This window comes from Schistocerca gregaria, chromosome 7, assembly GCF_023897955.1.
Source record: "Schistocerca gregaria isolate iqSchGreg1 chromosome 7, iqSchGreg1.2, whole genome shotgun sequence".
NCBI classification, from domain to species: Eukaryota; Metazoa; Arthropoda; class Insecta; order Orthoptera; family Acrididae; genus Schistocerca; species Schistocerca gregaria.
This window is the reverse complement of record NC_064926.1, coordinates 89690102-89713961: the sequence shown is the minus strand read 5'-3', so window position 1 is coordinate 89713961 and position 23860 is coordinate 89690102. Positions and strand designations below refer to the sequence as shown.

General features: G+C 41.5%; 1 protein-coding gene across 1 annotated transcript in view; it reads left to right on the top strand.

The window, feature by feature from the left end:
• The window catches only part of LOC126281292 (ras-specific guanine nucleotide-releasing factor 2-like), a 1771818-nt gene that overhangs the window by 1255817 nt on the left and 492141 nt on the right, over positions 1–23860 (top strand). The window lies entirely within an intron of this gene.

Genomic DNA, 23860 nt, shown 5'->3' with positions numbered 1-23860 from the left:
GTCAGTCTCTTATTCATACTTCAAATATAAGAATATTATGAAAAGGATAGTTGCTACTCACCATATAGCAGAGACCCTGAGTCCCAGAAAGGCCCAACAGAAAGACTGTCAGAAAGCTTTTGGCCAACAAGGCCTTCATTGGAAACAGACAATACAAGTGCGTATGCTTGCACACACACACACACACACACACACACACACACACACACACACACACACACACACAAATGCAACTTACACACTGTGACAACAGTCTCTGGCTGCAGAGTTTGTGATGAAGACCTTGTTGATCAAAAGCTTAGTTTCTGACAGTATTTTTGTTGTGCCTATCCGTGACTGAGCATCTCTGCTATATGTTGAGTAGCAACTTTCCTTTTCATAATATTGTCAAATTTTATGCATACTGGCATATGTTCTTGCAGTAGCATATGAAATATAGGAATAACATATAAGTCAATGTTTATGCTCTGTAGAGCTTGTCATATGGCCTGTCACAGAGTCTGTCAGATGTTGCTGTTATTCACATATGTTTCTGTTACTGATAAAGCGTGGAAGTGTAATTACTATCAAAGATCTTCCGGAGGAAAAACGGGTAACTACAGAGGAAGTTAAGGGAGTAATAGCCTTATCAATGACAGATGAATCACAAGTTAAGATTGGCCAAGAACTCACCCATTACCTTTTCAAAGGAGCCAGTCCAGCATTTATCTTAGGGGCTTTGAGGGAACAATGGATACCCAAAATCTAGATGGCTCGATGGGTATTTGAATTCCAACATCAAGAATTTGAAACTTGTGTCCTGAAGTATGTTAGCAACAGTCATCAGAGTACCTAATCATGATAAATGATGCTTACAGCTGGCAGTAGAATGTATTTTTTTTTATATGTCTGCTGCAAAAGACGGGTATGTGCTTCATACAGAATTTTACAGAGGATGGGCCTCGGGACATGTTATTTGTTTGGATAAGAGTGCTTCATTTTAGTCCCACTTAATGCACAAGGTTTTTCAGATCAACTTGTTTAGTCAGGCATGATTACATGATGACACATATGGTGACTGTGTTCTAGACACCCCAGCAGAACTTACTAAGAGATGATCATCTGTTTCACTAACACAATGAAGCATACTCATAACTTCATTCACCATCATCCAATCATAGATAACAACAATGTTAATACATCCTACAGTCTTCCTGGACGTTTTCTTATGATTTGTGGAAGGAAATTAATTGTCTAGGTGTGTACATCTTGCCACTGACACTGACACACATCATATCCTTTTGAAGTTACACTGTGCAAGGGTAAGAATTGTAGCAGACTAGAATCAGATGGATGATAGCAGTTTATGTGTATGGAAGTCATTTGTGTGGGCTTCAATCACAAGTTTCATGTGGCATAGCTCACTGTCCCACTGCTGGTGTGAGACAGTTGTGTGCTGTGTGCATCTTGTATTACTGATGATTTCTGTGATAAGGGGAAATAGGCTGTATACTGTTGTGCCCTGCCATCCTGTGGTTACCTATTATTTTTGTGGCAAAATTTTCAATGAGAAATTCCCAGCAGAACAGATGTGTATGGCTACAAACAGAGGGAGTACTAAAGGAATGTCTCCACAACATTGCTGTATTCTAACACTCTCCTACTGTGCCTAACTTCAGCCCTGTAGGACAAGGTGGGATTAGCCAAAAGTCACCAGTGACCACCTTGTAATGTACTGGCTCTAGATATCTGGTTGCTGCAACTATGGTTGAAGCTGCCACAGATCGTTATTCAGGTTATATGTGCTTCCATGTTCACATGTACTGTCTGGTGAAGGTGTGGTGTTCTGATGCAAGTAGTTTAATTTTATGATTACATTTATTTACTTCTTGAAATAAATCATTTGTTTAATGTGATATTGCAATTCTCACTCTTACCAGTGGAAAATTACTTCCTCTGAAATATCTTGCACTGTATTCACTCTTGAATGAGTCATTTTTAAATGTAGTTCATTGTATGCTCTTGTGTTAAAATATCTACACCTACATTTCCATGGTTACTCTGCAGTTCAATGTTAAGTGCCTGGCAGAGGGTAAACAATGCAGTTTTCCCACTGTGCTTAACCATTTTAAGTTACAGTTCATGATACTTACTAAGCTGCCTGTTACTATACTGGTCATAGATTGTCTTTTAATTTACATTGTAGAAAGTATTTCATCATCTGGCATTGGGTTTATGAGGCTAGGTACAGTGAACCATCTAGAAATAGTCATCAAATGGTACCACAAGTGTGTTTCAAGCTTTTTATATTTCACCTGACTAGTGAATATAACTTTATCAAAAGATACAGCAGCAAATTTACTAAGATATAGAAAACCTGGGCTGTATTTATCTTCAGCAGGTGAAATTGCAAGGACTTGTCAATAACAACTCTTAAAAGTACAAAAACATGGAACTTGGGTTAAGGGATCAGACAGATTTCTAAACAGGAGGATAGACTTAGGAAAAATTGATATTATGGCTGTAAACTGTTGTAGATATGTTGGGAAAACCAGAGCTCCAAGTGCTCATAAAAACTACTGAACCAAAAATTATTATAGGTACAAAAAGTTGGCTAGAGCCAGAAATAATTTCAGACAAAGATTTTGTAAAGATCCTAACTGGGCTCAGAAAGAAAGTGTTAAATTCAGTTGGTGGTGGAATAATGATTGTTGTGAGAAGTCTTTTTATCTTGCAGTGAAATTTAAGTAGCTTGTTGGTGCAAGTTAATTGAATTAAGTTAATAATTGGCTCCTTTCACTGACAACTGCCTCTCCCTCACCAATGCAGGTGATAATAGTGGCTGAATGGTTCAAGGAAAGCTACAGTCTCATTTTGAATAGGTACGTAACTCATCAATGGAGAGACGTCTACAGACGTTAACGTAACCTCTGGTGTGCCACAGGGGAGTGTTATGGGACCATTGCTTATCACAATATATATAAATGACCTAGTAAATAGCGTCGGAAGTTCCATACGGCTTTTCGCAGATGATGCTGTAGTATACAGAGAAGTTGCAGCATTAGAAAATTGTAGCGAAATGCAGGAAGATCTGAAGTGGATAGGCACTTGGTGCAGGGAGTGGCAACTGACCCTTAACATAGACAAATGTAATGTATTGCGAATACATAGAAAGAAGGATCCTTTATTGTATGATTATATGATAGCGGAACAAACACTGGTATCAGTTACTTCTGTAAAATATCTGAGAGTATGCGTGCGGAACGATTTGAAGTGGAATGATCATATAAAATTAATTGTTGGTAAGGTGGGTACCAGGTTGAGATTCATTGGGAGAGTCCTTAGAAAATGTAGTCCATCAACAAAGGAGGTGGCTTACAAAACACTCGTTCGACCTATACTTGAGTATTGCTCATCAGTGTGGGATCCGTACCAGATCGGGTTGACGGAAGAGATAGAGAAGATCCAAAGAAGAGCGGCGCGTTTCGTCAAAGGGTTATTCGGTAACCGTGATAGCGTTACGGAGGTGTTTAACAAACTCAAGTGGCAAACTCTGCAAGAGAGGCGCTCTGCATCGCGGTGTAGCTTGCTCGCCAGGTTTCGAGAGGGTGCGTTTCTGGATGAGGTATCGAATATATTGCTTCCCCTTACTTATACCTCCCAAGGAGATCACAAATGGAAAATTAGAGAGATTAGAGCGCGCACGGAGGCTTTCAGACAGTCGTTCTTCCCGCGAACCATACGAGACTGGAACAGGAAAGAAAGGTAATGACAGTGGCACGGAAAGTGCCCTCCGCCACACACCGTTGGGTGGCTTGCGGAGTGTAAATGTAGATGTAGATGTAGATAAAATTAAAGTTGTTGTTAACTTCAACTTGTCGCCAATATGTTGACCAAAATACATGTTTAAAGTCAGCAGTAGTGTTGTGACCATTAGAGTAACGAGGTAGATCAACACTCAAGAATACGCTGACCACTATAGATCAATTAAGACATAAATTATTTATTTACAATATATACAGTATTAAGAATGCACAACTTTTTATTCTTGAGTTTCTCTGCAGATTGCAGTGGCTGGTTTAAATGTTTATTCTGCGGAGATATGAGCGGTGTGCAATGCACTGTGTGCAGACGATAAAGATTTGATCACATAATGTGCGTGTTGAGGAGGACATTCTGGAGCTCTGTGCCATGGTGGTGCTGACAGTGGCTAAGTCTCAGATTGCATCAATCAGTCCACATCCTGACATTTGCCTCATGACTGCCAGTAACATCTGCCAAAAAACCAGAGGTAGGACACCCATCTGTGAGCACAGATGGGTGTGCCCCGGACATTGCTGTAGACACCAAAGACTATACTGCTGATGCAGTCTTCATGTCTGTGACAGACATCTCTGTGAATGGTGCAAGATACTGCAGCTGCGGAGGTGGCAGAGGGTGCATAGGTGGGCTGGGACCAATCTCTGTGGCAAGGTTCTCTTATGACCCATTCAGCTGAATGTCAGGCACCGGCAAGGGCTGCTTGCAGGTAGCAGTCTGGGAAGCAGTCAGTATTTCTGAAACATGAAAATCTACAGCAGGGCCATAATAATAATGAAAATGTTGTTGCTTTTGATTTTGTCAGTGGGTGCCTGTTTCGCTGCAAATGGTATAATGAGCTCAGACAGGTGTCGGAGTGATGATATTTGATTCTTAGTTTTGAGGCCTGTTAAAAGGATGACCGAAAACTTTGTTATTTGTAGTGATCTTTGTTGTGAACCTGGCATCTGAAGCAGAACATTGAGGAAGAAATAGATGCAGCAGAATTTGGAAACAGTGACTGATTAATAGTTGTGCAAGGTGTAGTGCAAAAAGTGCTGAGAATCGATGACACAGCACTTTCCGTCTAGTAGTAAGAATAAAGTTCGGACATCTGAAACTTGAAAGTGTGAACAAAACGTTTAGCTTCACCATTCTATTGAGAAGGGAATGATTCATTTCAGGTATGATGACTCTCATATTGTTGTCAAAACCGTTGACATTCCAGTGAAGAAAACTGCAGACTATTGTCCAAAGTAATTGTTCATGGCAAACCTTCTACACAAAGCACAGAAGTGAGTGCTTGTATTGTTCTAGCACTAGTCATAGATTTCATTGGAATTAAAAACTGATGTTTATTGTACGCAGTGATGATAATTATCCACCATATGCTCCAAGTGAGGACTAGGAAAATCAGCACAGATGTTTTGCCAAGGACCATCACGTTGAAGCCAACAGAAAAATTTCTGGTGCCCACATTGTCCAGTTATCTGCACATGCATTGGATGGTCTTCTGTTCTGTACACTTGTCAAGCCCAAGCCACATACAGTGCTGGTACAATAGCTGCTTACTTCTAATGATTCCACAGTGTCCACTATGAAATGGTGTCAAAACATGTTGCTGGCTGTTTTGTTACAAATAGTATTTGTGTAATACTGCATCTGAAACTGATTTCAAATTATGAGGGCAACCCATTTGAATGTAATACTCGAGCAGTCATAGTGATTGATCCTGTTCACTAGCTTGTGCGATCTGCTGACAATCACCGGAAAAAGCTTGCAGAGCACACAAACCACATTGATCAATTAGAAGACAACAGGCGTCTGATGCATCAAATTCTGGACCATTTCCTATAGGTAAGTCAGAGATGAGTGTATGCATTCACATGCTGTACCATATGGTGATAGAGAATTTTGTACTGGTAATTTGAAAGTAGTAGTGACCAACATTGCAATTTATGTACTGTATGATCAGGTGCATCTTTCATCTGATGAAGAAGTTCAGTTAGTAGCTTATGATCTGTCATGAGAAAAAATTTCTAGCATGCACATGTTACTGAAATGTTGTGACACCATAGTTGATGTCTACTTCTTCCTTTAACAGCTGACTGTAGTTAGCTTGGATCATGGTCAATGTTTCAGATGCAAATGCTATGCTGCATTCAATGTTTCCAACGTTGTGAGATGAAACTGCACCTATTCCATGTGACAATGCATTAACAGCAGGTCTGGCAGTTTCCGGCCAGCAACTAGAGGAAGCAGTGTGGTGCTGGTGTGCAAGACTCACACGTCCCCTTCATCATTTGACTTAGTTGGAGGTGCTTTGCTGATCTTCTGTTCAGGAGTGTTGGCTGCAATGATCTGCTCAACTTCTTCTCCAAATATATGAAGCTGTTTGGAGGAATTTTCTCCACTCTTAAAATGATTGCATACAATCAAGATACTTTCATATCAATCCTACTATATTTCACTCCCAAAAACAGAACACCACATAACAGTTTTCACATAAATGAATTATATTTCATAAGCCCAATGACTCATGGTCCATCATAAACTATTACATACTTTTACAATAAATACAGTTCCAAAAACCTCTCAAGGTTCTCGCAAGTCCACTATCTGCAACTCTAGAGAGTCGGTAAGTAAGTAAGTAAGTCAAAAGTAAGTGTATTTTCTTTTCTTTTACACAATTCAGTTGCTCACAATAGTAACTGACATACCACCGTCACGGAGTAAGGTGCGCTTTCTCCTTGTGCTGGGCTTGTAGTTTCTGTGACGAGTGGGGCAACCACTTGCCCACGTTGATCAACTGCCCACATTGTAGCATTCTCTTGACACACGTCAAGCCTGTGTACACAGAAAACTGTCAAGAGGTAGACACTCTCCCATGTCTCATGCTTGTGCGTAAAAATATAGGGTGTTCGAGACGGTGGAAAGCAGAGGGTCTCTAGGATTTGCGTCAAAATTCTCAAGCCACAACATATCCCTCCCCTTAACTCGAACACTCGATATTTTATGCATATTCAGTATGTACGTTGACCTCATACTTAATAACAATCCACCTCTCTGAGATATTCAGTTACTCAATATATATATATATATATATATATATATATATATATATATATATATATATATATATATATTAAAAACAAAGATTCTGTGACTTACCAAACGGGAAAGTGCTGGTAGATAGACACAATAAAAAAACACACAAATACACACACAAAAATTCAAACTTTCGCAACCCACAGTTGCTTCATCAGGAAAGAGGGAACGAGAGGCAAAGACGAAAGGATATGGGTTTTAAGGGAGACGGTAAGGAGTCATTCCAATCCCGGGAGCAGAAAGACTTACCTTAGGGGGAAAAAAAGGACAGGTATACACTTGCGCGCACACACACACACACACATATCCATCCACACATATACAGACACAAGCAGACATATTAAAGGCAAAGAGTTTGGGCAGAGATGTCAGTCGAGGCGGAGATGCAGAGGCAAAGATGTTGTCGAATGACAGGTGAGGTATGAGCGGCGGCATCTTGAAATTAGCGGAGGTTGAGGCCTGGTGGGTAACAGGAAGAGAGGATATATTGAAGGGCAAGTTCCCATCTCAGGTGTTCAGATTGGTTGGTGTTAGTGGGAAGTATCCAGATAACCCGGACGGTGTAACACTGCGCCAAGATGTGCTGGCCGTGCACCAAGGCATGTTTAGTCACAGGGTGATCCTCATTACCAACAAACACTGTCTGCCTGTGTCCATTCATGTGAATGGACAGTTTGTTGCTGGTCATTCCCACATGGAAAGATTCACAGTGTAGGCAGGTCAGTTGGTAAATCACGTGGGTCAGTGTTTACGTTTGTTATTGTCACTGTTGCATTTCAAAATCTTTTCTGTCATCTTACTTTCTCTTTGTGTTTGTAGAAGTAGTTTCACTTTGTATTCATCTTCGCTTTTTTCCGTGATCTACCATACATCTTATCCTGCCTATATATACTCAATAATATATAATTTACATCCAAACCATAACATAAAAATTTTTAATGCTTTCAACATTACCGCTGCTATAAAATCCACCGTTCCCAGTTTACAAACATTTCGTGAAACCTCGAGAATAGTATTTTGCAGCTTCAGTTCCTTTCACCCATTAAACAACCATTTCAGCTAGTTCCAACAACTTTCGTTTTATTTCCCTTCCAATTTTTTCCCACATAACCGATCATTTTTTAGCAGCTACCAACAGGTTTAAGAACCCCGTGATTTACCAACTGACCTGCCTACATTGTGAAGCTTTCTATGTGGGATTGACCAGCAACAAACTGTCCATTCGCATGAATGGACACAGGCAGACAGTGTTTGTTGGTAATGAGGATCACCCTGTGGCTAAACATGCCTTGGTGCACAGCCAGCACATCTTGGCACAGTGTTACTCCATCCAGGTTATCTGGATACTTCCCACTAACACCAACCTACAGGGTGTTTCAGAAATGACCGGTATATTTGAAACGGCAATAAAAACTAAACAAGCAGCGATAGAAATACACCGTTTGTTGCAATATGCTTGGGACAACAGTACATTTTAAGACAGACAAACTTTCGAAATTACAGTAGTTACAATTTTCAACAACAGATGGCGCTGCAAGTGATGTGAAACATAATAGAAGACAACGCAGTCTGTGGGTGCGCCATTCTGTATGTCGTCTTTCTGCTGTAAGCGTGTGCTGTTCACAACGTGCAAGTGTGCTGTGGACAACATGGTTTATTCCTTAGAACAGAGGATTTTTCTGGTGTTGGAATTCCACCACCTAGAACACAGTGTTGTTGCAACAAGACGAAGTTTTCAACGGAGGTTTAATGTAACCAAAGGACCGAAAAGCAATACAATAAAGGATCTGTTTGAAAAATTTTCAACGGACTGGGAACGTGACGGATGAACGTGCTGGAAAGGTAGGGCGACCGTGTACGGCAACCACAGAGGGCAACGCGCAGCTAGTGCAGCAGGTGATCCAACAGCGGCCTCGGGTTTCCGTTTGCCGTGTTGCAGCTGCGGTCCAAATGATGCCAACGTCCATGTATCGTCTCATGCGCCAGAGTTTACACCTCTATCCATACAAAATTCAAATGCGGCAACCCCTCAGTGCCGCTACCATTGCTGCACGAGAGACATTCGCTAATGATGTAGTACACAGGATTGATGACGGTGATATGCATGTGGGAAGCATTTGGTTTACTGACGAAGCTTATTTTTACCTGGACGGCTTCGTCAATAAACAGAACTGGCGCATATGGGGAACTGAAAAGCCCCATGTTGCAGTCCCATCATCCCTGCATCCTCAAAAAGTACTGGTCTGGGCCGCCATTTCTTCCAAAAGAATCATTGGCCCATTTTTCAGATCCAAAACGATTACTGCATCACGCTATCTGGACATTCTTCGTGAATTTGTGGCGGTACAAACTGCCTTAGACGACACTGCGAACACCTTGTGGTTTATGCAAGATGGTGCCCGGCCACATCGCACGGCCGACGTCTTTAATTTCCTGAAAGAATATTTCGATGATCGTGTGATTGCTTTGGGCTATCCGAAACATACAGGAGGCGGCCTGGATTGGCCTCTCTATTCGCCAGACATGAACCCCTGTGACTTCTTTCTGTGGGGACACTTGAAAGACCAGGTGTACCGCCAGAATCCAGAAATAATTGAACAGCTGAAGCATTACATCTCATCTGCATGTGAAGCCATTCCGCCAGACACATTGTCAAAGGTTTCAGGTAATTTCATTCAGAGACTACGCGATATTATTGCTACGCATGGTGGATATGTGGAAAATATCGTACTATAGAGTTTCCCAGACCGCAGCGCCATCTGTTGTTGACAATTGTAACTACTGTAATATGAAAGTTTGTCTGCCTGAAAATGTACTGTTGTCCCAAGCATATTGCAACAAATGGTATATTTCTATCGCTGCTTGTTTAGTTTGTATTGCCGTTTCAGATATACCGGTCATTTTTGAAACACCCTGTATCTTCCCATTACCCACCAAGCCTCAACCTCCGCTAATTTCAAGTTGCCACCGATCATACCTCACCTGTCATTCAACAACATCTTGGCCTCTGTACTTCCGCCTCAACTGACATCTCTGCCCAAACTCTTTGCCTTTACATATGTGTGCTTATTGTCTGTATATGTGTGGATGGATATGTGTGTGTGTGTGTGTGTGCGCGCAAGTGTATACCTGTCCTTTTTGCGCCCTAAGGTAAGTCTTTCCGCTCCCGGGACTGGAATGACTCCTTACCCTCTTCCTTAAAACCCACATGCTTTCGTCTTTCCCTCTCCTTCCCTCTTTCCTGATGAAGCAACCATGGGTTGTGAAAGCTTGAAATTTTGTGTGTGTTTTTTATTGTGTCTATCTATCAGCACTTTCCCATTTGGTAAGTCACAGAATCTTTCTTTTTAATATAATTTTCCCCATGTGGAATGTTTCTTTCTATGGCAGGTTGATAGACACACAAACAAACACAAACGTACACACAAAATTCAAGCTTTCGCAACCAACGGATGCTTCATCAGGAAAGAGAGAAGATGTTGTAACTTACCAAACGAAAGTGCTGGCATGTTGATAGCCACACAAACAAACACAATAATACACACAAAAATCAAGCTTTCACAACCAACACTTGCTTCATCAGGAAAGAGGGAAGGAGAGGGAAAGACGAAAGCATGTGGGTTTTAAGGAAGAGGTTCAGGAGTCATACCAATCCCAGAAGCGGAAAGACTTACCTAAGGGGGAAAAAAGGACAGGTATACACTCACGCACGCACGCACACACACACACACACACACACACACACACACACACACACACACATCCATGTGCACGTACATAGACACAAGCAGACATTTGTAAAGGCAAAGGGTTGGGGCAGAGATGTCAGTAGAGGCAGAAGTACAGAGGCAAAGATGTTTTTGAATGACCGGTGAGGTATGAGCAGTGGCAACTTGAAATTAGCTGAGGTTGAGGCCTGGTGTGTAGTGAGAAGAGAGGATATACTGAGGGGCAAGTTCCCATCTCCGGAATTCTGACAGGTTGGTATTAGTGGGAAGTATCCAGATAATGCGGACTTTGTACACTGTGCCAAGATGTGCTGGCCGTGCACCAAGGCGTGTTTAGCCACAGGGTGATCCTCATTACCAACAAACACTGTCTGCCTGTGTCCATTCATGTGAATGGACAGTTTGTTGCTGGTCAGTCCCACATAGAAAGCTTCACAGTGTAGGCAGGTCAGTTGGTAAATCACGTGGGTGCTTTCACACGTGGCTCTGCCTTTGATCGTGTACACCTTCCAAGTTACAGGACTGGAGTAGGTGGTGGTGGGAGGGTGCATGGGACAGGTTTTACACTGGGGGCAGTGATAAGGGTAGGAGCCAGAGGGTAGCGAAGGTGGTTTGGGGATTTCATAGGGTTGAACCAAGAGGTTACGATGGTTAGGTGGACGGTGGAAAGACACTCTTGGTGGAGTGGGGAGGATTTCATGAAAGATGGATCTCGACTCAGGGCAAGATTTGAGGAAGTTGTATTCCTGCTGGAGGGTCACATTCAAAGTCTGATCCAGTCCCGGAAAGTATCCTGTCACAAGTGGGGCACTTTTGGGGTTCTTCTGTGGGAGGTTCTGGGTTTGAGGGGATGAGGAAGTGGCTCTGGTAATTTGCTTCTGTACCAGGTTAGGAGGGTAGTTGCAGGATACAAAAGCTCTTCTCAGGTTGTTGGTGTAATGGCTCAGGGATTGCGGACTGGAGCAGATTCGTTTCCCACGGAGACGTAGGCTGTAGGGAAGGGACCGTTTCATGTGGAATGGGTGGCAGCTGTCATAATGGAGGTACTGTTGCTTGTTGGTGGGTTTGATCTGGACGGATGTGTGAAGCTGGCCATTGGACAGATGGAGGTCAACATCAAGGAAAGTGGCTTGGTATTTGGAGTAGGACCAGGTGAATCTGATGGAACAAAAGGAGTTGAGGTTGGAGAGGAAATTCTGGAGTTCTTCTTCACTGTGAGTCCAGATCATGGAGATGTCATCAATAAATCTGTACCAAACTGTGGGTTGGCAGGCTTGGGTAACCAAGAAGGCTTCCTCTGAGCGACCCATAAATAGGTTGGCATAGGAGGGGGCCATCCTGGTAGTCATGGCTGTTCCCTTTAATTGTTGGTATGTCTGGCCTTTGAAAGTGAAGAAGTTGTGAGTCAGGATGAAGCTGGCTAAGGTAATGAGGAAAGAGGTTTTAGGTAGGGTGGCTGGTGATTTGTGTCAAATCTTGCTTGTCCGCCACATCAAGTCGAGTATGCCGAAGTTACTGAACTATATAACAGTATAAGAATTTGAGGATAGAATACAGGTTAGTATAAGATTTGAAGAGAATTCTGTGTAAGAAAATGAATATGGAAGTAAAACTGAACACAACTCAGGATCCAACGGTCGTCACTTCGTCAGTTAACACAGAACATTAACGTCCCTGGGGTACAGATGTAATTCCGCCTGGATCCCATGGATCTGACATTAACCTTACTCAATTTCTTACGGACCAATACTTCTCATTAAATTTTGTGTGAATGTCTCCCCACAACAAAACAATCACCACTTTACTACGTAACCCAACAGCAGGTACAGTTATCCTATTTTCTGCTTTGTCATGGACAATTTTGAATTCTTTCCATGAGTCCTCTATAACCTTGTTATTATCATTAAGTTCTGAAGCTAAAAGAACTGGTATGTTGTCTGGATTTACCCTCTGAGTAACTGTTTGGTTGATTATTTCCTCTACTTGTTCCTCCAGACCACTTACATTTATGGTGTCTGAGGTTGCCAGCTTGTCTTTAAAATTTCTCTCCACATCATCGACTCGAGTTTTGACTCCGGTAATTTACGATTGGACAATAGGGAACAGCTTACCCTGTCTTTCTGCACTCTCATTTAAGGTATGTACTCTTTGTTTCACTGCATCGAATGTAACATTACAACACTCTGAAATTACTCTAAATTTTCATTAAATTCAGACTCTATATTGTTACAATGGTCTTCAATATCAAATTCAAATTTCTGGATCAACTTTTGAAATTGATCGTCCTGCTTTTGTCTAAAATCTGTAAAAATTTGATTCATTTGGACAGTTAAAGAATTACTTAATTCATTCTTTAAATCTAATTGTAAATTTTCCACTTTATCATTTAATATATCAAACTTAAGATTTAGAGCATCTAACTTAGCATTTAGTTCTTTTCTTACAGAAGCATTTTGATCACTCAGTTCTTTTCTTAAAGCCGCTGAATCTACTCTACTTTACTGGTGTGAAGGACTCACACATCCCCTCCATCATTGGACTTACTTGGAGGTGCTTTGCCAATCCTCTTTTCCAGATAGCTGGCTACAGTGATCTGCTCAACTTCTTCTCCAAAGATATGGTGCAGTTTGGAGGAATTTTCTCTACTCTTAAAATGATTGCATACACTCAAGATACTTTTAAATCAATCCTACTATGTTTCACTTCCACAAACAGAAGCCACATAACAGGTTTCACATAAATTAATCATATTTCATAAGCCCATTGACTCATGGTCCATCAGAAACTCTTACGTACTTTTACAATAAATACAGCTCCAGAAACCTCTCAAGGTTCTCGAAAGTCCACAGAGAGTCAGTAAGTAAGTCAGTCAAAAGTAAGTGTATTTTCTTTTCTTTTACACAACTCAACTGTTCACAATAATGACTGACGTAGCACCATCACGGAGTAAGGCATGCTTGCTCCTTGCGCTGGGTGTGTAGTTTCTGTGACGAGCGTGGCAACCACTTGCCCAAGTCGATCAACCACGCACATTGTAGTATTCTCTTGACACACATCGAGCCAGCGCACACAGAAAACTGGCGCGAGGTGGACACTCTCCCATTTCATGCTTGTATCTAAAATATCGGGTGTTCAAGATGGTGAAAAGCTGAGGGTCTCTAGAATTTGCACCAAAATTCTTGAGGCACTACATGGGCACTACTTGTTTTTGTGCATAAAAATAAATAAAACTAAAGAAAACATGTTTCAACTTTTTAAATGAATGCTGAATTCTTCATTTCATTGGAAAGGGACGTTTTTAGATTGAGATCTATGCAAAAGAGCAGCAGTTTGTGCCATTTTCGAAATGAATTTTATGTAGATGTTTGGTTTACCATGAACAGCTTGTAGGTCTCATACATTTATAGGAGAATGTAACCTCCAGACGGCCTCTGAATTCTTAGTTGGGATGAGAATAGTGGGCATCAGTGAGGTGTCCCAAGTATTCAGTTTAAATATTGGAAAATGAACACTTTTGTAAAAGACACTTAAACACTGATTCAGTTGCAACTTGAAAAAGAGATTCTAAATTTCAGAGATAGTGTCACAGTGCTAGTCTGTCTGATGGTAAACTATTACTTGAAATGTTTTGTAGGGTACTGTGGGAGTCAGCACTGACACAAACAAGGAATGAGAAAAGTTGTGATGGCCATTGGCAGGAATCTAAAATGATCTGTGTATAACACTTCCAGGTTAATAGAACACTTTATTTCTAAAAGGGAAGGAAACATAACTTATCTTTGCATTATGAGGTGGCTTGATTTGCTTCCTATGTCCATTACATGCAATTAATTTTGCACACTATTACTACTTGCAGAATGTAGGCTAACTGTCACCTGCCTATTACTCACTACTTCACTACTGATGCTGTCAAAATCTGTGACTGAACTGGGGCTGACCAGTGAATGGTAGGTGCTTAAATCAGTGTTGACAGGGGATGTTGAACTCTTGTCTTGCTGGAGGTGTGGCACTGCCTACTTTTTCCATTGGTGCACTGGTCAGCACCTTCTTGATGCCATTTTGTAGCATTGCAGTGATCGCAATGCTGTAGGACTGCACAAGCTGCACCTTTGTGATGTAGGGAGCCAACTTACGACAATGGGTGTTGACACAAGAAGCTTGATGGCATGGGAAGCCTGAAGCCACAACTGGGACTGACGCTGAGCCCCTGGTCATGCCCTAACATCAGTCCTGTACCCATAAGGGCCATCATTCGGATAACACCCAAAAAGTCGCCTACCTGTGCTGGTCCAATGAAAAATAAAGAGGGCAGAGATGACAATGCCGATGATGTGATGACGATGACGACTAGGACAAGTCCGTGGAGGGTGCCAGGATGCATGCCAGGAAGGTGAGCTGCTATGGTGGTGAAGGTGATTGATCCAGCTCCATCAGATCAGCAGGCAGTGCCGAAGCGGCTTCACGGTGGCAGCCACATCAGCCACAAGATCCCGATAGGATGCAAATGTGAAGACATTAAAACTTTGGGAGAATCTCGCAATTGACAGGCTTGAGTCTGGTTTTTATGGAAGTGCAGCAACCCAGCAAGACCCCGAATTAAATACATGCAAGTGGCCAAATTTTGAAGAATGATTTCTCTCTTCCAGTGTCTGGTGTGATCAAAACCTCTGAAAACAATAGGATTGTTAGGCACAAAACAATACTTGTGGAATGTGGCATGCACCAAGTGGTGTAGTGGGTGCAGCAGTTGGAGCATTGTGCGGTGGTGGTGGCCACGAAAAAGCTCCACCAGTGATGGACCATCGCAGGGCTGGGAGCAGTTGGTTGCGAAGAAGAACAGCGCTTGCTCCCACATGTGGGAGGCAACGTAGTTTGTTGATCTATTGCTTAACGGTATGAATGAATTCTTCAGCTGCTCCGTTCAAGTGAGGATGAAACAGAGCACTGGTGAGGTGAGTGATACCATTGGCTGTACAAAACTGTTCACAGTCTTGAGCTGTAAACTGTGGCCCATTGTCTATAACCAACTACTTTTGGAAACATTTCACACAGAAAATGGATAACTAAGCCTGAATGGTACTACACAATGTAGTAGAGTTCATGGGCACTGCAAATGGATGTTTGCTAAAAGAGTCCACAACAATAAGCCAATGAGTGTTCCAGAAGGGACCAGCAAGGTCAATATTTACTTGTTGCCATGGCAATTGAGACTCTGGCCAAGCTGGGGTCAATTAGATTTTCAACTGTACTTGTTTATCACTTTGTGTTACACTGCAAGTGGGAGCTATCTCCAAATCTTCTATGGCACTGTCACACGAGTCCTGATGGCCAATAATTTGTAACATTTGTTTCAAAGTAGGATCAGAATATTTGAGAATTTATCCATGAATCCTACTGCCTGGCACATTGTATGTAATGACATCACGAATCATTGTGTCAGTGTAGCACTGTCCACAGCTAAATTGAAAATGGTGCTCTCATGTCAAACTCTGAAGTTCAGTGACCTGCTGATGGTATGTCCATTATGGCTTTTTCCACAATTGAAAGAATGTGTTACAAGCTGCAGCAACCTGTACCTGATCCTCACAATATTTGGTGAGGAAGGAAACTAAATCTTCAAAAACTAACAACTCTGACCTACTAGTCAGGAATAACTTCTGAGTGAGCAGGTAAACTCCTGTGCTGGTCATTGACAAGAAAAAAGAAAGCTTCACAGTATTGCACTTGATGTGTAGCATACTGAGTGTTGAACCAAGTGTACCACATGTTTCATTCCTCTTGTTGTTCACTGAAAGCTCGGAACAGTGGAATACACAGAGGCAGTGCCGTGGATGTGGCCGGCTGTTGTGACAGAGTTGATGCACTGGCTGGTGCATTAATGAGCTGCTGGGCTGCCATCATAAACTGTGACATTTGGTGATTCTGAAAGTGAATAAACTGCATTAGATCAAAGCCAGCAGCAACTGGAGTCATAGGTGCAGGTGGCATAGGAGGCGGGTTAGAGGCAATTTTGATGAGAGAAGTACCCCAACACATAAATTATACACAAGGTAAGTACACAAGTAACGAAAGTGTTGCTGCTAGTCTGCAAGAAGGAACACAATTAGTTGCAACTTTCCTCCGTGATGGAGTGGTGAAGAGCAAAGGCATCATTTGTTCTCTGATATGTGGCACCAAATGTTGTGTTCCCTATTTTGGGAGTCAGCACCAACACAAACAAGGAGGGAGAAAAGTTGCAATGGCCAATGGCAGGAATACAAAATGATATGTATGTAACAACTGCATATTAATAGAAACTTTATTTCTAAAAGGGAAAGAAACATAACTTAACTTCTCATTATGAGGTGGCTTGATGTGCTTCCTGTACCTCCTATATGCAATTACTTTTACACACTATTACTACTCACAGAATGCAGGCTAAGTATCATCTTCCTATTACACAATACTGATGCTTTCAAAGTCAGTGACTGAACTGGGGCCAATCAGTGGTGGGCGGCTGGTTAAGTCAGCATTAACTGGAGTTGCTAAACTCTGCCTAGTGGGAGGTATGGCAGTGCCCGCTCTTTCCATTGATGCATGGGTCACTGCCTCATTGATGCCATTTTATGGCATTGCACTGGTTGTTGTGCAGTCGGTGCTGTAGGACCGCACATTAAAGTTAACACAGAGTCTGATTTTACCATTAGATTTTCTTGTGATAACTGGAGGAGATGTCCTGTGAACCAGCAGAAACAGGTTTTAAGACACCAGAGTTCAGAAGCAAATTCAGTGTGATTTGCATGAGACACTGGACATTTGCAGTAAAACACAGGTTGAGTGTTGTACTTGAGCATAATGTGCACTTGAAAATTCTTTCTATTTCCCAATGTGTCATCAAACAAATGTTCATATTTTTCACACTAACGAATGCTGACATTGGAAAATTGTGTGCCAGTAGCATGCCAAACATTTTGGTCTGAACTGTGAGAGATGGCAGTCATGTGTGTGAGGTGTGCTTGTGTGAATGGATGTGTGTGTTTCCTTTTCTGACGAAGTCTTTGGCTGAATGTGTCTTTCATTGTACCTGTCTGCAACTCAATGTGTCATCTTGTCATCTTTATGGTGAGTAGCAATATATCTCTTCCTTATGTTGTTGATATTCCAACCTGGAGTTTCCATTGCTTGAAATCATTCCAAGGAGAGACATATCAAACTTAGGGCCACTGTAAGATTAATGCAAAAATGAAGGAAGCTAGACACCTTCTGTTCCTGGCCACTTCTAGAAAAGAAAAAGTTCAATAAGTTTTGCTGAATCTGAAATAAATATTGGTTAGTTCAGTATGCAGAAATGCTGAATCTTCTTCCATGCATCCAAGTAGTCACTAATCACAAATTCATCATGAGAAAGGTTTGTTGTGCACCTCAGTGTAACAAGGTGGCTAAACACTAGAATTCATCAGACACTAGAGACAAGTTGAAACATAAATGTATTCACATATAACATACACTGTATTGAACATACATAACTTTCTATCCTTGAGTCTCTCTGTTGCATTAGTACTTTTTACAATAGTCACTAGCAGTCAAAGTAGCAGCTAAGTTCGTACTGTCGTACTGCAAGTCTTCCATAAGCTCGGAGATATGAGTAGCATGTCACGCACCACATGCTATCGAAAAAGACTCCATTGGTATTGTAGGTAGTCATAAAACATCATACAAGATTGTACATCTACAGCTCCTTACTATGCAAGCTACTGTATGATATATGTGGTAAAGGATATCTTGTACCATTACTAGTAATTCCAATTCATGTTTCATATGCAAATGGAGTGAGGGAAAAATGGGTGTTTGTACATCTCTGTATGAGCCCCAATTTCCCTTATCTTGTTTTCATGGTCGTAGCATGAAATATGCATTGGTAGCTGTGGAATTGTTCTACATTCACCTCCTCTACCCTTTCTCAGCCATGTCTTGTGAACAGAACATTGTCTGTCGTCCACAGAGCCCTGTTTGAGTTCACAGAGCGTTTCTATAATACTCATATGTTGATCAAACCGGACAGGAAAAAAAAAAAAAAAAAAAAAAGAAGACTGGAAGCATATCTTTGAGTTGCTGTGATATCTTCCTTTAATCGAGTCTGGTCAGAATTACAAACACTTGAGCAGTATCAAAAGTGGGTCATGTTGTTTTCTACAATTGGTGTTCTTATAGAACAGCTGCACTTTTCTAAAATTCTCCCAATAAACTGAAATTGCCTATTCACCATACCTACAGCCATCCTTATGTTCTTGTTCCATTTCATATCATTGTGTCACTTTACACCTAGATATTTAATCAGTGTGATTGGGTTAAACAGCACCGGAATCTCACTTCTGCACTGGCATAGACAATTCCCGAGTGAAACTCAGCAGCATTTCAAAAGGCTTAACTTACCTTTTTCTCCATTTAGAGCAAGCTGCCAGTCATTACACCAAATAGAAATAGTGTCTACATCATCCTGTATTGCCCTGCAGTCGCTGAATGATTACATTTTCCTGTCATCAGCAAACTTTCACAGATTGCTGTTCACCCTACCTATCAGATCTTTTATTATGAAAAAGACAGTGGTGGTCCTATCACACCTCCCTGGGGCACTCATGGTGACACCCTTGTCTCTGATAAACACCGAGATAATGGGTTATTCTACTATGTAAGAAGTCTTCGAGCCACTCATATATCTGAGAGCCTACTCCTATGCTCAGACCTACATTACCACCCTACAGTGGGACACTGTGTCAGACAATTTCTGGAAACCTAGGAATATGGAATCTGCCTGTTGCTACCTTTCACTCATGATTCATGGGGTATCATGTGAGAAAAGGGGAAGCTGAGTTTTGCACGAGCAATACTTTCTAATTCCTTGCTAATTTGTAGACACGCGCTCTCATGTTTCAAGGAAATTTGTTACATTTGAATAAGCTCAACAATTCTGCTGCAAACTGATGTTAAGGATGTTGGTCTGTAATTTTCTGTGTCCATCCTTTTAATATTTTTATATACAGGAGGGTCAGTATATTTCTAAGATCGACTAACTGCAAAATAGCAAGTTAGTTACATATCGGGCATATGTCAGTGATTTTTGGAGTCGGTGGTCAGGACCCACCAAAATGATTGAAAGGACTCAGTTTTGCCACCAAATACAAAGATGTGTACATTTACTTGAACAGTACAGTCTAGTGGTGGTTCAAGAACGACAAAGAGTTCTTTATCTGGGGCAAATTCCAGGCTGAATTGAAGGAAACATTTGCAGATAGAGGAACAAGTCCATTTAATGGAAGAACAATTGAAAACCTTAGCTCAGTGACGTGGGAAAATGACACAGTCTTACATATAGAATGTTTTGGTACTATATTACATTATGAGCTTCAACATGACAGAAGCTGATAAAATCTCACATTTGATGATAGGTGTTACAGAATATAAGATTGGTAATGGATATCACAACAACCAAGGAACTCATCATGTGGTGCCAGTGCATTGACGGAATGCAACAGAAAAAGAGTCAGACAAAAGAAGTATGATGAACTCCCAAATGTGGTCCTTGTGGCAGTTGTGGAGGAACACAATGACCTTCTCTCTCTTATGCACCATGTAATAAGAGAAGAAATACAGCACTATATGGAAAGATAGCAGCCATGAATGCTGACTCTTTGCATCAGGAGGTAATAGTGAATGTTTGAAACAGGTGCATTGGTGTTGAACATGTATACACCACAAGTTGAACATGCCAGGACGAACAGGTTCAGCCAGCTCAGACTTATGCTGTAACCATCAAACAACAACCAACATCCGACCAGTACAGATACAACCAACTCCTCTGCCAAGCATAATCACCCACCGAAGAACAGACACTCGGAGGACAGAGGAGAACACACCAGAATGTTTCCCTTGTGGATGCCCTGGTCACATTACACGCTACTGCTGAGGAAAAAGATGAGTTTTGATGATTACTTTGCAGCCAGACACCTACCATCACAACACATCTATTCATTCGAGTCAACTGCAAATGATTGTAGCTAACCTGTGGGATAAAGTCCATTGCTGCATTTTGATGAGGTTGTTCCCCAAAATGCTACTGCTGTTCACTTATCACTGCACAGAGGTACGAGCCACTGAACTCTGGAAATCTAAGTGAGATGACCATCTATGGAGGGGAGGCTGCCATGTACAACAGTTACCAAGATATTAGGATACTTCATCAACAGTCAACCTGTCCAGACACTAATTCTCAGAAGCTTCTTTTCCTGTAATGTTAAATGCTTATTGTCTCAGACTAAAGAAGACTATGCTCTGTGGTACAAAAGAAATTGTGCTTAAAGATGCAAATGGGAAATGGTTCCAGGCAATAGAAACATGTGTTGCAAGAATAACTATCAATGGCAGAATGTTGTCCTTCAAATTTTTTGTTTCAACATAATGTGGACATAATGTTGTTCTCAGCTGGAACTTCTTACAGGCATCACAAGCAATGGTAGACTGCAAAACATCAGAGATCCAAATTGATGAAGCTATTCCAGCAAGCACACATAATAAACATTGTTCTGGGCAGTTGTTTGTCATTGAAGGTGTTATCCCATCATCACCAATGAGGTAATTTCCAATTGTCAATCTAGATGCTCAGTTAAGCAGGAAAGCTTTTATTGATTGTAAAAAAATTACTCGGGCTCTCAAAGGAAATCTACATACCACCAATGATTACGAGCATTATATGTAGTCAAGAAGACTTTGGATCACTAATTGTCATGAGCAGCCACAACTCATCCCTAAAGGTATGTACGTAGAAACAGCCAAACCAATCCAGGATTGGTGACCTGTGCCATTGATGATAAATCGTGCTCCACAGCCATTACAGGCAGTGCATTGGATTGACGCTCTGCCCAATGTAGACTGTTAATGGAGGTCTGAGCATACAGAATAGGTTGTGATGTACATGACCGGTTTGAAGGCTTTTTAAGCAATAGAAACAAGTACATTGTTATTGACAGTGAGTGTTCATCAGAGACAGGAGTATCATCAACAGTGTCCCAGGGAAGTGTGGTGTACTGGGTGGTTATAATTAAACTTTTCCTATTTAACACATTCTAACATGGAAACTAATTACCATACGAGTATCAAACTTTGTAGCATTAATATCAAGGATGTGGGGAAGAGAAATAATGTGGAAGCAATTCAACTGAAGCACTTTTAATGTGTTGCTATGGTGCATCATATAGTTACATACCAGTACCATTACTACTACAAAGGGGGCTCAATATGGTGCCCATCAGTATCCAGAAGAGACTAAAAATGCAGGGTTGCATTCTGCACAGCAGAATGAAGCATGTCTGTAAGTCTGCTGGCTACCTCTCTTGATATGCTGTGCTTCAGAGCAGCACATTTGTGAATGGTAAATCCTGTCCTTCAGGTAACCCCACAACCAGAAACCACAGGGAGTGAGAACAGGAGATCATCCTGGCCAAGCATTTGGAAACGATCAGCTGCTAATTCGATCATTTGCAAATGTGTTTCGGAGTAATGGGTGAACTTCATGAGTGATGTGTGATGGGGTCCCATCTTGCATGAAAACTGTTAAGTTCACTGCATCTCTCTCCTGTAGGGTGGATATGACATGCTGGCAGAACATATTATAGTAATGCTGGGCAGTCACACTGCACATCTGTGGTACTTGAACACCAGCCTGTTCAAAAAAGAATGGGCCAATGATGAATGTAGCTGTGAAGCCACACCATATAGTGGCACATTCACCATATGGGGGACCGTTTTGCACAGTGACTGGAGGTGAAGATTCTCCATCGGTAATCCTGTGTGTTCATCTCACACATCAGAGAAAAATGAGCTTAATCTGTCCACAGGATGGTCCAGGGCCAGCCCTTGTCAACTCAGACAGAGATAGTGGAGGGCAAAGTCAACACATCATTATGCATCCTGTTTGCAAGCTGCTGTAGGATACAGATCTTGTATGGATACCATTTGAGAGTGGTTTGAAGCACCTTCCATACAGTGGACCACAGCATGTTCAACTGTCATGACACAGCATGTGCACTACCTAATGATCGGGAATTGTTCACATCGTTGTCTGCCATAGCAACAGTGATTTCATCAACCACATGTGGTGCAATAGGTCATCAGCCTATTCTCGGAGTGATGCTCAGTTCAGGGTGTATACGACCCGGGCCAACCGGGAAATCCCGGGAATTTTTTCATCCGGGGGAAAACCGGGATAAGCCCAGGAATTTTTCATTGTTTTAGCATTCAGTTAAATTTTTGTAATTTTGACAGCAGAATTGATTCTCTAGCAAAGAATGTTATTGTATCCTGCTACTGGAGGATGATATTGCAGCAATAAAATATAAACGAGAGGGGAAAAAAATAAAAGTTTTGTGGCAAAGGAAATGTGCAATTTACAACAACAAAACACTGTGCACGCACAAGCTTCTGCAAATAGCAAACATATGTCAAAGGCGGGCTGAGACTGTGATTCTTCGTAACAATAAACTGCTAGCTATGAGCATGACGTCACAACATTAGGTTCGTTTGACCAATTGCGCATGCGCATGCAGTACCTTCTCCCGCTACTTGAAGTTTGGCTGTTAGCTGTATCGGTAGTAGCAGCAAGCAGCCCGATGCAAAGGAGAAAAATTTTTCTCGCCCTAGCTGCCAGTTCACGCTTCCACAGAGTTGTCTGAGTTGTAGTGGGGAGAGGGTTAACCTTCTCGTGACCCATGTTTACGTTAAGTGATTTCGCTGCTTCTCTTCATGTACAGCTCCCACGTCGAATGAAAACAAAATGGATTTCTGTGGCCGGGAGCTATCAAGTGAATTAAAATGCATTCACATAATTACGGAGGGCAAAAATTTATAACTAATTTAGTTTTCTGATTTTATTTTATTTCCAAGTTAGTAGCAGTCAAGCATTAATCGCCTTGCAGAACTGTGAAGTTATTTTTGCAAGTTTGCTAAAGAAATTTGGCTTTATTAATCTTTCCGCTGAGGCAATCATTTTATTTGAAACGAAGTGTTTGATTCTACAGTATTGGCTAGTTCCAACTGTTCGCTGAATTTCAAGTGCACTTTCAGGTGCACATTATCTTCTGCCATATATGGCATTATGTCATAATAAGGAAACAAAAATGAGATCGTAGAGTACTGGTGCTCCAAGAAAATTCACATCCCAAAAACCACACTGAAAAGCCTAATATCAGATGGGACCTACTACATTCTGAATCTGG